The sequence below is a fragment of the Rana temporaria genome, chromosome 5, assembly GCF_905171775.1.
Source record: "Rana temporaria chromosome 5, aRanTem1.1, whole genome shotgun sequence".
Lineage (NCBI taxonomy): Eukaryota > Metazoa > Chordata > Amphibia > Anura > Ranidae > Rana > Rana temporaria.
The window spans coordinates 238,689,248-238,706,514 of NC_053493.1; the positions used below are offsets into that span (position 1 = coordinate 238,689,248).

The window sequence follows — 17,267 nt, forward strand, 5'->3', positions numbered from 1 at the left end:
TTCTTTTGAATGGCAAGAACACGGTGACGTCATCGACTACAGTGAGCCGGTGTCTCGTCGCATTCAATTCCATCACCGCCATCTTTCTATACCCCACACTAACCTTGTATACTACCACACATGCGCCAAAGTGTTATCGAGCATGCACGGTTTTTCACCCATACAGACGACCGGTTTTCTTGTCAGGAAACGCTCTGCTGAGAAACCCGACAAGAAAATAGAGAGCAGGGTTCTCTATTTTCCCATCGGTATTCCCGTCTGTTTTCCTGACTGGAAAACTGCTAGGAAGCATACACACGGCTGGGATTCCAGGCCAAAAGCTCTGCTGGCAGTTTTTGTGCCGGGAAAGCTGGTTGTGTGTATGAAGCTTATGTCTAAGATGTTTTGTCTAATCTGGCTTTCTCCATGTCTTTTTCTATTGATCAGAGTCACTGTCTTATGAAGCGCACGCTCATTTCAGTCGTTTGATTTTTCAATATTTTTAATATCTTGTTTTAATTTAGGAAGGATTACTTCTCGGCCTTTTGGCTAAAATCAAGAGTAGTATCTGTTCTTATTAAGTAGGGATGCTCCACTCTCATTCTTGTCTTGCTTAGATGGCGGGTTGTATGGTATCCCTGCTAGTATAATGGTTGTCCTGAGGGATCTGAACATACACCACGGAACATGTAGATTGATGGTACTTCCCTAGTGTGGGGGATTCTGAGAGGCCCAGTGCCTCCTGGTTTGAACGATGCTGCCTTGTCTGGCCAGTTGTTGGGAAGACAGCCTGCTCTTTTAAGTGTCCCCTGAAAGTGGTCACCCAGGGGTGTGCTTAATAACGCTGTGGGTTTGGGACCCCACTGTGAGTGTGTCTACAAAAAAAATATTGGCTTGTTAAAAAAAAAAAAAAAAACTGTGCAGCTACCAAATTGTTGTGTCCATGTGGCTTGATAATAGACAAGTTGGAAATAATTTCGCTACCTTGGTGTGTTTGTTTTTGTGCTTGTAAAGGTGTCAGCCTGTTCACTGCATATAACCATTTCAATATGTTGTCCTTTGAGTATATTTTTCCCAGGCAGGGCTGTTCTTTTCAAACAAAGTATCATCAGTTTAAAAGATTGAGGCAAATGGAAAGAATATGAACTCTGAGAATCTGACTGAGATAAGGTAAACCCAGGCAAGTTTTGCAGGCGGGGAAAACGTATTCTTCATAGAAGAAAAAAATGTTTAGGTTTTACCCCAGGCAACAGTTTGACCTACACATGACTTTTTCATCTAGCATTGTGGTATGCAGAGTAAAGAAGCGAAAGAAACTAAAGTGAAAAACGTTCTCAGATTATCATCTCTAGTTTACACTGAAGAATACCATCCTTTTTAAAATGCTAAATTGTTATGTAAAGTGAATGGCTTTGTGACTTATTTTTTTTTTACATGACAAAAGAAACACTAGTTTTTTCCAGTAATTAAAGACATTTTTAACTAAAAAAAATAGTTTTTGAGTGAGAGACAGAGAAGCTGTTATTACGCTTTTTCTACTTTAGGGAAGTCACCCAAGATTCATGGCTCATAATGAAACCCACCCCATTTTAGTTTTACTGTACATACTTTTGCTTTGAATGCCTTTGTTATTGCTTTAATACTACATATATTTTAGTCACTTTATCGTGCAGTGATCATGTTACACTGTGGTGGCCACGCTAACATCTTTATTTTTTGAAAAGTACAGTCCTAACTTTTTTTCAGTATTTATGTGAATGTTTTATATGTGTATGTTTGCACTTAACTGCTTGTTATTTCACAGCAGAGACTGCTTCAGTGCTCCTCTCATATCTGATATGGTGGAGAAAATTGAGTACTGTCCGGGATACTTTTTTCATTTGCACTAACATATAATTATTTATGGACAAGCTTTCGGGGTGTGTCACCTTCTTTAACCACTTCCTTACTGGGCACTTAAACCCCTTCCTGACCAGAGGACTTTTTGCGATTCGGCACTGCGTCGCTTTAACTGACAATTGCGCGGTCGTGCGACGTGGCTCCCAAACAAAATTAACGTCCTTTTTTCCCCACAAATAGAGCTTTCTTTTGGTGGTATTTGATCACCTCTGCGGTTTTTATTTTTTGCGCTATAAACAAAAATAGAGCGACAATTTTGAAAAAAAAAAAACATTTTTTTACTTGTTGCTATAATAAATAGCTCAATTTTTTTTTTACGTTTTTTTTTTTATCCTCAGTCTAGGCCGATACGTATTCTACATATTTTTAGTAAAAAAATAAAAAAAAAATCGCAATAAGCGACTGGTTTGCGCAAAAGTTATAGCGCCTACAAAATAAGGGACAGAATTATTATTATTATTTTTTTTTTTTACTAGTAATGGCGGCGATCTGCGATTTTTATTGGGACTGCGACGTTATGGCGGACACTTTTGACACATTTTTGGCGCCATTCACATTTATACTGCAATCAGTGCTATAAATATGCACTAATTACTGTATAAATGTGACTGGCAGGGAAGGGGTTAACACTAGGGGGTGAGGAAGTGGTTAAATGTGTACCCTAATTAGTGTTCTAACTGTGGGGGAAGGGGGGTGACTGGGGGGGTGACCGATCTGTGTCTCTATGTACAAGAGACACAGATCCGTCTCCTCTCTCCCCTGACAGCACCGCTGTCGGCGAGAGCCGGGAATGAGAGATGATCTCATATGTAAACATATGAGATCATCTCTCATTGGCCGCACAGATCGCCTAGGAAACGGCCGCTCCGATTGGCCGTTCACGGCGATCTGTGACTGGCTGTGTCCAAGGGACACGGCCAGCACAGCAGTTCCCCGCTGCGCGCTCGGGAGCGCGCGCGGGGAACGTGCAAAGGGGAGGCCGTAAAAAGACGGCCTGTTAGAGTTTGGGAGCCGCGCTGAGGCCGTACAAAGTCGTACGGCCGTCAGCTAGTGGTTAAGGTCCAAGCAGTACTGATTCACAAATGTTTTCTGATATGGTAGGAAATAGTAGACTGCCTATTAGACTAATTTAGATGGAGTAGTCATTAAAGTGAAACTATAATGGTTTTTGATATACGTGTATGATCTACATGCCACTTTTAAATTATTTTTTTAGAGATGTTAACGGAGTGAATTCTATGATGTAGGGAAATAAAACCGCTCTGAAAGCTGCTGATCCCTTAGATTGCTTCTGCCCTACTGAAACCGACAGGTCCTTGAGATGAAAAGGAATCCTGGACTGCCGCACTCTGCTCAATGACGTCTTTATTGGATAAAATCTAAAATAATCCAAAATGGTATAGTCACAATGGAAGGTGAACAACAAGAAAAAGGTGGCCAATGCGTTTCACATTGTGATGCTTATTTAGAGCTCATGAATAAGCATCTCACGATGTGAAACACATTGGCCACCTTCAGCTTGATGTTCACCTTTCATTGTGACTATACCATTTTGGATTATTTTTTATTTTTATCCAATAAAGACGTCATTGAGCAGAGTGCGGCAGTCCAGGATTCCTTTTCATCTCGTGAATTCTATGATGCCGAATTTGCAGAGCTATTCATATATGGACTCTTCCTGATGCTCCATGCAAATCTATAAGGTTTAGCAAAGTTTGGGGGAATATGCCTCCCCTGACTCATTCAACTGTGTCCTGAACAGAGCTGTGCAGGAAGAGATCAAAATCATCTTTGCAAGTTTTCTGCATTTTATGACTTCTATGCTGTAGTCTGCTGACTCTAGCGCTCCACCAACTGGCTGTACGTGGTAAATATGAACTGATATATACCTGTATGTGACATTGCATATTTACAGTCTTAATGGAATTGAAAGATTTAGGCTTCATTCCTAAATATAATGGAGAACATATGCAAAAATCTTAACTACAGTATATACTATACAATGCTTTTAGGCATAGAAACTAATCACAAGGCCACTAATGATTTGAATAGTTGGCCATTAGTGTGTGTTACAGAACTGTATAATTCAGTATATGCAAGGGTGCACTACAGATTTCGCCTGTCTTGCAACACTGCAGCGATTCAACACACTGTGGTTTCTCCTTGTAAAAAATCGGGAGAGACTGGTATTCCACCTATCCTAACAAATGAAATGTTCCCAGTCGCCAGGGAACAGCATTGCAGCAATGTTACAAGGCCAGAATGGTAGTTATGGTGTCCCTTGCTGTTTTAACCCTGTAGTCAATTGCAGGTAATATATAATATGAAATATCCCTGCAGTATTTATTTGACAAAGTGGTCTATAACACAAGGTATGTGCATCAGTGTGCACTGCAGTGCGGATGTTTTGTTACCCTAACATAGGACTACAATAGGTAACATTCTAAGTCTGGCATATACAATTAGCGGACCTCCAGCTGTTGCAGAACTACAATTCCCATGAGGCATAGCAAGACTAACAGCCACAAGCATAACACTCAGAGTCAGAGGCATGATGGGACTTGTAGTTTTGCAACAGCTGGAGGTCCGCTAATTGCAAATCCCTGTTCTAAGTGAATGTAACTGCAAAGAGCATAGTGTTGTGCGTCACTGAAATGCATAGATGTGAAACCAGCCTTACAGGGCATCAAACTCTAAACTGGAAGACTTTTGAGCAGACTTTAACATGTTTACAGTTTAGAGTTTTATACCATCTAACCTAAGATCTTTGCTATAGGCAACAATAGGCTGTATATTAAGATGGAATCTAGTGCATACAAACCGATTTTAGTCACTATTCAAGTTTGTTCATGTGGATGCTAGATATTTTGGGCACTGTTATTTATTTATATATATATATATATATATATATATATATATATATATATATATATATACACATACACATACACATACACATACACATACACACACACACACACACACACACACACACACACACACACACACACTCATCACTGTCAAATTTGCTCAGTCTCTGACCAGTGACCCACCTTGATCACTTTTAGAGTGCGGTATTTTGGTATACTCCACTTTTCAGTGAGACTAATGAGCCACAGCCGCAAGACAATTGGTTGCGGTGCGTTATTCCCGTCACCAACAAATACAATCTCCACACTCTTGCAGATGTACAATTGCTGCTGCAATCTTCAGCATCCAATACATACATAAGTGTAAGATTTAAAAAATCGTGGCTGCTACAGATGTACAGAAGAGCACAGAATGCTCAGTTGTGACTGGATTGGTAAATTCTACTTTTGCCTTGTACACACGACCATTTTTCTCGGCAAAGAGCATACACACGACCGGTTTTCACGACCAATATAAAAAATGGCAGTGTTCTCATCGTGTGTACAAGGCATTACACTGAAAAGCTTTCTTGCAGGTATATGTAATGCGTGTGTTAAATTTGGATATTTTATCTAATTGCGTTATAGTTCAAAGTACTATAAACATTGTTCAACGCTAAATGATGGTAATTGCGCGCTTTTGTGTGCACTGCCAGAAATGCTTTGTTACATAAAATATGCATGTATAATAAAGTATTAACGCAATACTGTTATTCTTGGAGAGCCTAGCTTTCATGTATGAATATTACCTTCCTTAATAGTATGAAAAGTTTGCTTTTCCTCTGGTAAAGCATGTGTAACAGTTGTTACAATTTCACATTTGTATTAAGTTATATTTGCATAGCTAACACAGTTCATTAATAACCCTATGGCATGCTCACTTCCTTTCCTCTTACTTAACAGGTCTCATTCTTGAGGATTTCAACATTGCAGTCAATAAAAATAATTCCTGTATCACATGCCAGCTTCTCTCAGTGGGGCAACCCTCGTAAACAGCACACACTTTAATGCACATTTTTGCTGTTTACCTAATTGCATGGTGTAAAGCAAAGTATTTGCCCAGTATTTATAATCTGTATGGGTACTTCCAATCAGGATACCCAGACAGTGAGGACAGCCCCTTGGTCCTGCAGAGTATGCCTAGCAAACCAGAGTTTTTCTGTGGTACTCCCTTATTTCTACCCCAGAGCAGCTTTATTTATGTGCTGAATTGCTTTATTTTTCCCTCCTAAAGAATTGCAACTTTTGGCAGGTAAACTAGTTATCTGAACAAAAGATTGTCCACATTTATAGCAAATTGTATACGATTTGTTTAATGTGATTCACATCTACAGTCAATTGGAAAATAATCTGCTCTTTCTTTCACTGCAATTCATAGCCCTTTTTGTGATTTACTGTGGCCAATTTAATTAGTAGTAGTTTCATTGGCAGTAATGGATAATTTAGTAGTATTGCACAATTTGTACTTTTTTATTTTATTTATTTTTATTGGTCCTGTTTGCTTAAAGCCAAATGTACCTATTTATGGTTTATTACATTTTATATTTTATTTTAAGTTTATGTATACATTAACAATGAGAATCTCCCATTTGTTCCCTTTTTTGGGTCTGTTTAACCACTTGACCACTGGGCACGTAAACCCACTTAATAACCAGACCAATTTTCAGCTTTCGGTGCTCTCACAATTTGAATGACAATTACTTAGTCATACAACATTGTAACCATATGAAATTTTCGTCCTTTTTTTCACACAAATAAAGCTTTCTTTTGGTGGTATTTAATCACTGTTGGGTTTTTTATTTTTTGCGCTATAAGAGAAAAAAGACTCAAAATTCTGTAAAAAAAAAAAATGAATTTTTCTTTGTTTCTGTTAAAAAATTTAGCAAATGTAGTATTTTTTCTTCATTCTTTTGCATAAATGTGAAAGATGAAGTTACGCCGAGTAAATACCCAACATGTCACCCTTCAAAATTGCACACGCTCGTGGAATGGCGCCAAACTTCGCTACTTAAAATTCCCCATAGGCGACGTTGCAGAGTAGTTTGGGGTATTGCAGAGTAGTTTGGGGTATTGCAGAGTAGTTTGGGGTATTGCAGAGTAGTTTGGGGTATTGCAGAGTAGTTTGGGGTATTGCAGAGTATGGGGGGTATTGCAGAGTATTGCACAGGGAGGGATGGATGGCTGGATCTGTGACTGCATTTGTCACAGATCCAGCCCGCAGCAGCTGCTGCTGCTTCCGCTCTCTCCCCTCTCTCACACTGTACTGTTCGGTACAGAGAGGGGAGGGAGGAACCGGCGCCCTCACATGACGCCGGTGTGTTTACAAGTGATCGCTCCGTCATTTGACGGAGCGATCACATGGTAAACCGCCGCCATCAGCAGTGATTTTACGTGATCCGCCGGGTCCGGAGGACCCGGCAGTCACGGAGATTCCCGTGTGTGCGCCCCAGAGGGCGATTCTGGGAGGACGTCCTCCCAGAGTTAAGCAACCGCCTTGTAGACGTATTTCGTCTATAGGGCGGTTGTTAACTGGTTAATATACTATGAATGTGAGTTAGGGACCTTGGATATTAAACTCCTTGAGGGTAGGGGCCGATGTGAATGTACAATGTATATGTAAAGCTCTGTGTAAATTGATGGCGCTATATAGGTGCGTAAATTAACGGCGCTATACAAGTACCTAAATAATAATAATATACTGTTAAAAGAAATTTGTTCTATAGGTGCAAAAAGAAAACAAAACCCAGAAATCCAGTGGTGTTGTGTGTAGTGCTATCTGAAACATTATCAGAAAGTGTTAAGGCTACAGAGCAACACCCTCAAATGTTATGGAGCAGTGTTTGTTTTTTTTAGCCCTTAAAGCGGGGGTTCACCCTATAAAAAATTTCTAACACTACATCCAGCCCAGTTCTGCAAATAAAATTACACTGACCTTTTTTTTTTTTCGCGGTAGATAGCGTTTATCCTTAGAATTCACCGCGGCTTCCAGGTAGGGTTACCGCGGGAGTGGGCATTCCTATTGACATGCCAATTGATTGACATGCTAAATGACGGCGCATACAGTGCGTCACGACTTCCCGAAAAGAAGGTCGGCTCGGCTCTATTCGGCGCTGGTGCGCAGCCGCCGAATAGAGCCGAGCCGAGCTTCCTTCGGGAAGTCGTGACGCACTGTATGCGCCGTCGTTTAGCATGTCAATCAATTGGCATGTCAATAGGAACGCCCACTCCCGCGGTAACCCTACCTGGAAGCCGCGGTGAATTCTAAGGATAAACGCTATCTACCGCGAAAAAAAAAAAAAAGGTCAGTGTAATTTTATTTGCAGAACTGGGCTGGATGTAGTGTTAGAACTTTTTTATAGGGTGAACCCCCGCTTTAAGTCGGCCATAGACAGGCCGAGATTCAAACCATGTATGAGCAGGCTGAATGTATCCAAATTGGTTGATTAACTTGGGTACAACCAGCCTGCCAGATTTTATATGCATTTATTGCTAGCGGCTGTTATAGCCACTAGCAATAATCATTGTGTTCTCCCTGTGGGGATGGCTTCCCCAAGCCCAAGAACACAATTGCTCAGTGGGAAGGATTCCCCTAACACCCTTGGTTGCAGAAAATAAATTTTGCTCCGTCTGTGACTGGCTTAACTTAACTGCCCTTGGGTGACAACACTGCTCCATGGATACAGGACACTGAGATCGTTTTGTCACCCTAGGACAGGGAGTACGAGTTTTTAAAACAAACACCGGGTGAAAATAAAGGACAAAAAGAAAACATTAACCCACCACTTTTGAAAACTGGTAAGTTACAATATATTACATAGTTTTTGTTGGGTTAGATACAGTTTAGGCCTCATGCACACTGTACGATAAAATAACATTATAAAAACGCCAGTAGCTTTGCAGTGAGTTTTTTTTACATTTTTACAATGGCTGTTTTCCACGTTGGCAGTTTTTAGCATGTGTTTTAAAAAAAAAATGAGCCGCGTTTTTGAGCGTTTATCGACGTTTATCAGCGTTGGAGCTTTTTTTACAGCTGAAAAACATCTCTCGGAACCCACTAGTTTTTTTTTTTTTTTTTTTACTGCTCAAAAACTCCACTTCCCAAAACAGCCTATTTGTGCATTGACATATAGGATAACATGATGGAGAGTTTAATGACTGTATAAGAAAATGTCTACAGCCAAAAACAGCTGCGGTAAAAGGTAAAAAAAACTCCAGTGTGCATGAGGCATTAAAGCCGAGCGCTGGATGTAAATACATCGGGTAATGCAGTTTTGTGTTTGTGTTTTTTTTTTTTTTTTTTGGTAATTGAAATGGTGTAAGTACTTGAATTTGACTTTTTATTGACCTCCTATCTTTCCTGTGAGAGGGTGGGACAGCACTAGGAGCCAACCTGATGTGCTGAATGCAAATACCCTGTTCACAGAAAGGTGAGCGATGACCCTATTAGTCCTCTGCTTCTCCCTAAGGGCACTTTCACATTGATGTGGTGCGGTTTTTCTGTACTGTGGGTGCAGCACAGTGTTCCATCAGGTTTTGTGTAGATTACCGGTGCTTTGCCATAGACTTCTTTTGCATCAGGCGGTTTTGATGCATTTTCTGAAAGTGCACCGAAAGTACTGTATACAGTAATTTTGGTGCGCTTTAAAAAAATATAAATAATTGCCCGATGCAATAGAAATCTATGGCAAAGCACAGGTAACACAAAACCCGCTGGTACAATGCACTGCACCCGTGTTGCATGAAAACTGCACCACATCAGTGTGAAAGTGTCCTAACTGTCCAGTTACAAGCTAGAGACAGGAATGTCACCTGGTTTCTATTGCATAACGGCAGTAGAGAAAATATGTCTGTTCTGCCTGTCATGATCTCGAAGTAGCATGATTGGTGGGGCACGTAAATAGCATTAATATCCTGCATGCATTTTAACTGTGTATGTAGCTGTGTGCTTAGATTTTGGCATAACAGCAACAGCATTCAGACTGCCAGGAATCTGTTATTTATCTCCTGTTTAAGTTTTTTGTTAGTAGGTGTTCCAAACTTATTTGGCATCTTAATGTCCCTTTAAATTACAGTTTAAATTGATAGGGGAACTGAACATTTAAAGAATTAAATGGTGTGCATTTTAGACATGCGGTTAAAGAGTGGAAAGTGAATCCTTGGAATATATTGCTTGATAAATATCAGTGCCTGCTATAAAACTCCATCTTTTCAGGGCTACCCCTGCATGTCCAGCAAGTTGCATATTTATTGCTCACTTTGTTATTGTGTCTACATTCTTTAATTCCCTGTTGTACAAACATGTTCAGGAAAAGTCAGGTTATTACCATGAGAGAGCAATACTTTTAGCGATCATTTCTGTCAAAAAATGTTCTGGTCTAAGAAGACAGATTATCCATTCTGAAACTCCTAGAGGTCATTACTCTTGGAAGTGACAGAAAGTAGGAAGGGTTTCCATGTTGATTGTTTCTTACAGTGACCGAACCTTCTCTGTCACTTGAGAGCACCCTAAATAATTTTCCTTTCATTCATACTACAGTTTAGCATGTCTATTGTGGTTTCCTTTAATGTGAGACAAAAATGAAGAGAATTTCATTACTGTGACAATTTTGCAGACACTTTTCAAACCCTAATTTTTTAAGCACTTTCAGCTGATGATTTATTCACTAAGAGCCGGTTCACACTGGGGCGACTCGTCAGGCGACGCAGCCGCCTGACAAGTCGCGTCCCATTCTAGTGAATAGAACCGTTCTAATAGGAGCGACGCAAGTCGCTCCGACTTAGAAAAAGGTTCTTGTACTACTTCGGGGGTGACTTGGGGCGACCTGCATTGACTTCTATACAGAAGTCATTTTGCAAGTCGCCTTAGATGTCGTCTTCATGTCGTCTGGCCGAGTCGCCCCCGAAAGTCGTGCCGCCCCTGTGTGAACCGGCTCTTAGAACCAGTTCACACTGGAGCGGCACGACTTCGGGGGGGCCACTCGGCAAGGCGTCCTGAAGACGACTTCAGAGGCGACTTGTAAAATGACTTCTGTATAGAAGTCAATGTAAGTCGCCCCCGAAGTCATACAAGAACCTTTTTCTAAGTCGGAGCGACTTGCGTCACTCATGTTAGAATGGTTCTTTTGAATAGAATGGGACACGACTTTTCAGGCGGCTGAGTCGCCTGACGAGTCGCCACAGTGTGAACCGGCTCTTACTGAGCGTGCAGTTTCTTTTAATCCCAAGGTTTCCTGTTTCAGGGTGGCTCCTTTCTTTTTCAGCACCCTATGTGTCCACCCTTGCATAGAGGGACTACAGTTGTCTCCCTACACTGTATGACATCAATAGAAACATGCAGCCCCCTAGTTTAGAATGCCAAGGCAGTCCCCTCCTCCTTCTCTATTCTCCTAGCTGACTGACCCAAGACTTCACTGTACACTATTTTTTTCCCTATGAAGACAGGAAGTTCAGGAAAGCAGCAATGACAATTGTTAACAAATACAGGGGAATGTTTATTTTATTGTGCTTCATGTGTTACACCTAAATGCTGAGGGTTTTATATTGCTTTAGTTTTTCTGGGGACTTTACTTTGGGTGAAGTTTGGCCCTGCTAAATTTTTATTTAATTTTTTTTGTTTACTATTTTGAGTTTTTCATCCTTATTTTTGTTTTTCATTGTTTTAAGGCTTCATTTCCATGGACGTTTTTACAGCCACTTTTCTGAGCGTTTTTTGGAAAAAAAAACGGCTCTCCATGTTAGTCTATGGCCTCATGCCCACAATGACGTTTTTGAGCTGTAGATGGCTGAGCCGTTTTTAAGCTGCAAAAAAAACAGGACCAGTGCGTTCTGAAGCTCCAGTGTTAGAGCTGTAAAAACGCCAGACGTTAAACGCTCAAAAACGCTGCCAGCTCCAAAAAAAAAAAAAAAAAAAAAACCATGGACAGGCGTTTTTTAGCTGTAAAAACGTCCATGGAAATGAAGCCTAAGAGTTCACTTAAATAGCATTTTTAAAGGCCAGGAGTAGATGTTCATGAGCTGTATGTAACATTCATAAATGTTCATGCCCCTGTTTCCCCAGCATCTAATGCTGCGTACGCACGATCATTTTTCAGCATGTCTAAAAAACTATGTTTTCCCAACTTCATCATTAAAACAACGTTGCCCACACACCATTGTTTTAAAAAAATGATCTAGCAAAGCGCGGTGACGTACAACATGTACGACGGCACTATAAAGGGGAAGTTCCATTCGCCTTTGGGCTGCTTTAGCTGATTCCCTGTTAGTAAAAGACGATTCGCGCTTTTCTGTCTGTTACAGCGTGATGAATGTGCTTACTCCGTTATGAATGGTAGCTTTACCAGAACGCGCGCTCCCATCTCATAACTTGCTTCTGAGCATGCGCAGGTTTTTGTCATCATTTTAGCCCACACACAATCATTTTTTTCAACTCGAAAAACGACATCGTTTAAAACAACGTTAAAAAATGCAGCAAGTTCGAAAAAAAATGTTGTCGTTTTTCAGAACCTGATCATTTTAAATGACGTTTTTTAAAAACGACGTTTTCTTCATGCTGAAAAATGATCGTGTGTACGCGGCATTACTGTCTGTAAATGTGACTTTTCAAAGTGAGCAGCTTTTCAACTCTTTGAACTTGGCGAGGAATATAGTCTTGCACATTTTTATATTAAGGCCCATAAATGCTATAAATGTGTATCTAACCATTTAAATCCCCCCCCCCCCTAAAATAACTACAACAAATCTAAATTTACGTGTTCAGGCAAATGGAAAATGTAGTTGCCTATAGATAGTATATTTACAGCCAATTGTGCCCGATTCACTCATAAACCCATTATCTGCCAGTGTAATTAGATTTCAATCTATGGGTTTGGCATACATTGTCCAGGAAGCCGATCCAGGTAAAAATGTAAATTACTTTTTTTTTTTTTTTTTTTTTTATCTCTCACACTTAACTAATTGGCTGCTCAACCCTAAACTGTCACACCCCAGCAAACAGGAATACAAGAAATGTAACAAATGTTTTCTGGTTGCTCATTTTAAAAATGTTTACAGAAAATTCTTTATTATGCCAAAGACACGGGCTAAGAATGGATGCCTGTGAACCTACAGCTGTACAGTGGCAAATTTTATATATATATATATAGGTATGTATAAATTCTAACATGTTCATTTAGTGTATTGATTTATCATGTTACAACCTTTCTATTTTAAGATCAGCTAAAATCTGGATCCTATTATCATGAAAAAAGTGACAGTGTCACTGGTGAAACATAAGGCTCCAATCAGTGGCTTTAATAAACTGCAGTAGGCTGATGTGAAATGTACCCTGGAGTGACTGACTTTTAAACTGTTTGTATATGTCAGCCTAGGGATGGTATGCATCACCTTAAATTAAACACAAAAGTTCTTTTGTTTTGCTGGGTGTCAGCTGGGGGAGGTAGATTCTAGAAATGGCTGTTTCTCTAGCACAAGTTATTTTGCAGACTACAGCGTTAATCAGTTGGCAGCCAGCGTACTTATTCATATTGCGCAGAGATATGTTTGATAGGAAAGGCATTTTGTCAGAGTGGCCTCTCGCTGTCAGTCATAAGCTTCACGCTCTGCACTTGCAGTATGGACAGTATGCGTCATGTGCTGGGCTACGGGCTGAATGACTTCACTAACTGATTTAATCCATGATAATAAAGCGCACACATTTTTATGTCATCTTTCTCTCCCCCCCCCCCTAAAAAATGAGATATATTATAAACATTTGTGAGTTATTGTGCTCTGTTGCGTTTTTTTTTTTAACAGACCTGCTGTTGACCTTTTAAAAAAAAGTACTCTTTAGTACTAATTTCTTTAGTACTAAAGAGGTTTTCGTTTTTTTTTTGTTTTTTTTTATTATTATTATTATGGATCGCAACCAACAGTTTTTAGTAATTATGTTGCACAAAAAACTGCATCGTAGAGCAAATTGAGACACTAAAAATCAGTTTTACTTTTTAGATTCATGTTTCTGTAGCCAAATAAAAATCGCCAGAAATTCAGCTCTGTCTCTATACTACACAGACATGGCTGAACCCAGAGTGAATTTATTTTTACTTTGTAACAATAACCTAGAGCAGAGGTCTCCAAACATTCTTAACAAAGGGCCGGTTTATTGTCCTTCAGACTCTTGGAGGGCTGGACTTTGGATTGAAATTTTTCCTGGCATCAGTGGGAGTAAGCATCTGGTATTAGGGGGAGGAATTGTGCCCCATTGCTGATATGTGTCGGTGGGAGAAATGGTGCTCCATTGTCGGTGTCAAATGGCAGAATAGTGTCTCGTATCATTGGGAGGGATAGTGCTCCAAGGACCGGATAAAGGAAAGCAAAGGGCCGCATGTGGCCCTCGGGCCGCAGTTTGGAGACCACTGACCTAGAGAAATGCTGAAAAAAAATGCAAGTCTAATGAGTCTGTGATTATTGAAATTTTAATTCGAAATGTTTGCTGTATAGATCTGAACTAGAAATATACATATTCCTTTCAGGTGAGCAGACCACAACCTGTTTAAAATGGGTAAGAGTAAATGGTTCTCACCTCGGAACCCTCTAGTTGTTGATCCTCCTTACGTTCACAATTTCTGCATATCTGGTCCCCGTTTTCCTTTTCCTCGGACTGTGGCAAAACCTGGACCACACAAGTATGAGGGAAATCTAGGACCATCATGTTGAAAGCCAACCTTTAGCTTAGATTCACACTATTTTGTTGTGACAAGATGCATCAGTATGTTCTGTATGCCACCCCAATGCACCTACCTAGTGCGAGTGTCCTAGTTTGTATTTGCGTGTGCCAGCAGGACTTGTCGGTAGTCTAGTGTCTTGTTTTTGAATATGTATCAGGTGCATGGCTATAGATATGTGCAAATAGGATCTGTGTACGGTTTGTTGACTGAACACAAGGCACTTTGTGTTACTCAGTTACATGTGTGCGTTCACAGGGGACACAATGTATCAATTACATGTATGCATGCAGGGGGCTCTATGCATCGGTTACACTAGTGGTCTCCAAACTGCGGCCCGGGGGCCAGATGCAGCCCTTTGCTTGCTTTTATCTGGCCCTTGGGGAACTATTTCATTCACTGACACCAACAATGGTACACAGTTACTCATGACACCAACAATTGGGCCCAATGACACCAAAGATGGGCCCAATTCCACCCAATGACATCATCAATGGGGCCCAATGACGGGGCACAATTCCTACCAAAGACACTAAAGATGGGGATCAATTCCTCCCAATGACATCAACAATGGGGCCCAATGATGGGGCCCAATTCCTTCCAATGACCTCATCAATGGGGCCCAATTCCTTCCAATGACATCATCAATGGGGCCCAATTCCTCCCAATGGCATCAATGGGGCCCAATGATGGGGCACAATTCCTACCAAAGACACGAACGATTGGGGCATAATTCCTCCCAATGACATTGCCCAATGACAGGGGCACAATTCCTACCAAAGACACCAACGATTGGGGCATAATTCCTCCCAATGACACAAGTGATGGGGCACAATTTCTCTCACTGATACCGAAGATGGGGCATTGTTTACGCCAACTGATGCCGGGACCTTTTTCTACTCCCGATGGCCACAGTCTGGCCCCCCTAAAGCCTGATGAACAGTAAAGTGGCCCTTTGCTTAGAAAGTTTGGAGACCCCTGGGTTACACGTATGCAGGGGACACTATGCATATTTTCGTGTATGCATGCAGGGGACACTGCATATTACTTGTGTGTGTGTGCATACTGGGAACACTATGCATATTACTCATGTGTGTGCATGCAGGGGTCATTAGGCATCAGTTAAATGTATGTGTGCAGGGGTACTATGCAATAACTGTGAGGGAGAGTGTGGATTTGCAACATGCGTTTGTCACAGTATGCAGATGTAAAATGTGTATGTGTATTTATGCTTTAGTAAAGTGTGTAACTGTCTAAAAAACAGGACAGTGGTGACCAGGATTCATCTGGGTGTATTAAACATCTCTATTTACACACACTTCACTTCGCAATTTTTTCAGCTTTGTGAGATTTTTCCTGCCCTGATATAGTATAGGGATAGTTTTATTTTTATTAAGCACTGACAATTTGTACAATCGCATTAATACCCATCTTCAAGGAGCTTACAATGTGAGGTCCCCACCCCCATGTATACATACACACATAGGAGCCAATTTAGACAATTTAGCTATTTAACCTCCCAGCATGTCTTTAGCGTGTGAGAGGAAACCTATACAAGCAAAGGGTGAACATTGACTCTATGGAAGTAGTGTCTGTACTGCTATTTGGAGAACCCAAGTGCTACAAGCCAGGAGTGCTAACCACTGAGCCACTGTGCTGCCCATGTGTTCACAAATGCGTAAAAAATGTTTATAAATATTCCATTTAACAAAATAGATTTCTCCTGTCTGCTCATTGCTGTGGGTCAACTTATTTGGTTCCATGGCCCGCTGTGAAGCTATAACAAAAAAAAATTGTGCAGAGAATCTTTAAGGCCTCATTCAGCTTTCATGCCTTTACCTGTTATAAGTAATGTGATCACAGAAGATCCCCAACTTATTTGTAAATTTATTCTGCAAGTTGCTAAAATGGGAAACCCACAACCTAACACAATTTTGCATACATGTGTCACTATCCCTACAGGGTGTGATTTTCACAGTCCAGTCCTTTAGATGGCCAATGAGTCCATATGTTACCTTGCAAGAACACCAGATGTCCTTAAGGTTATGGTATTTTACGTAGGTGCATAGTAATTACATTTTCGTAATGCGAACTGTTCACACATTTATTTTACATATTGGCCCATATGATCATAAATGACACACACTCAGAGCTGAATGACTGCAGTGTACACTTGCCTATACTATACTACCACATACGTTTGTTACACCCACATACTGTTGGGTGGGCAATTGTGGATATCAGCAGTCTACCTGATTTTTCTCCTTGCCACTGTAAATTCAATTCCAACATTTCAGATGCTGAACTAGCACTGTATGGAGTATAATACATAATAGACTAGATTTTTAAGCTTCATTATTTCACTTGCTGAGAGCAAGTGCCCTGAGTGCTCCCAGCACAGTTACCAGTGGCTAGCATAAAGCTCCCGATCACTACTTGCCATTGGGAGTTTTCTGATCATGTGACTGCCATGGTAGCCATTCATGGCGTTCACATGATCATAAGCCCTGCCTCCCAGCATCCTAAACCCCTAAAGTGGGTAGTAACCGCTGTTGCACCACCTAAATCTACAGATAAGCCTATAATAAGGCTTACCTGTAGGTACTGTGAATACCTCCTAAACTTGCACTGTTTAAGAGGTATTCAGAGTGCATGCAGCCGGTGATGTCACTGGTGTATGCGCTGTAAGGGTCCGGCAGAGATCTGTCTTCAAAACCCGGCCATAAACTGTGGCATCATCGCTCCCCCAGTAACTCATGTAGCCAGAGGCCACAAACCC

The 17,267-nt window shown here is 40.8% G+C and overlaps 1 protein-coding gene and 1 pseudogene across 1 annotated transcript in view; both read left to right on the top strand.

The window, feature by feature from the left end:
• GMDS (GDP-mannose 4,6-dehydratase) overlaps window positions 1-17,267 on the top strand; it is a 699,766-nt gene that overhangs the window by 614,221 nt on the left and 68,278 nt on the right. The gene's annotated exons all lie outside the window — the stretch shown is intronic.
• LOC120942249 lies at window positions 509-620 on the top strand (annotated as a pseudogene).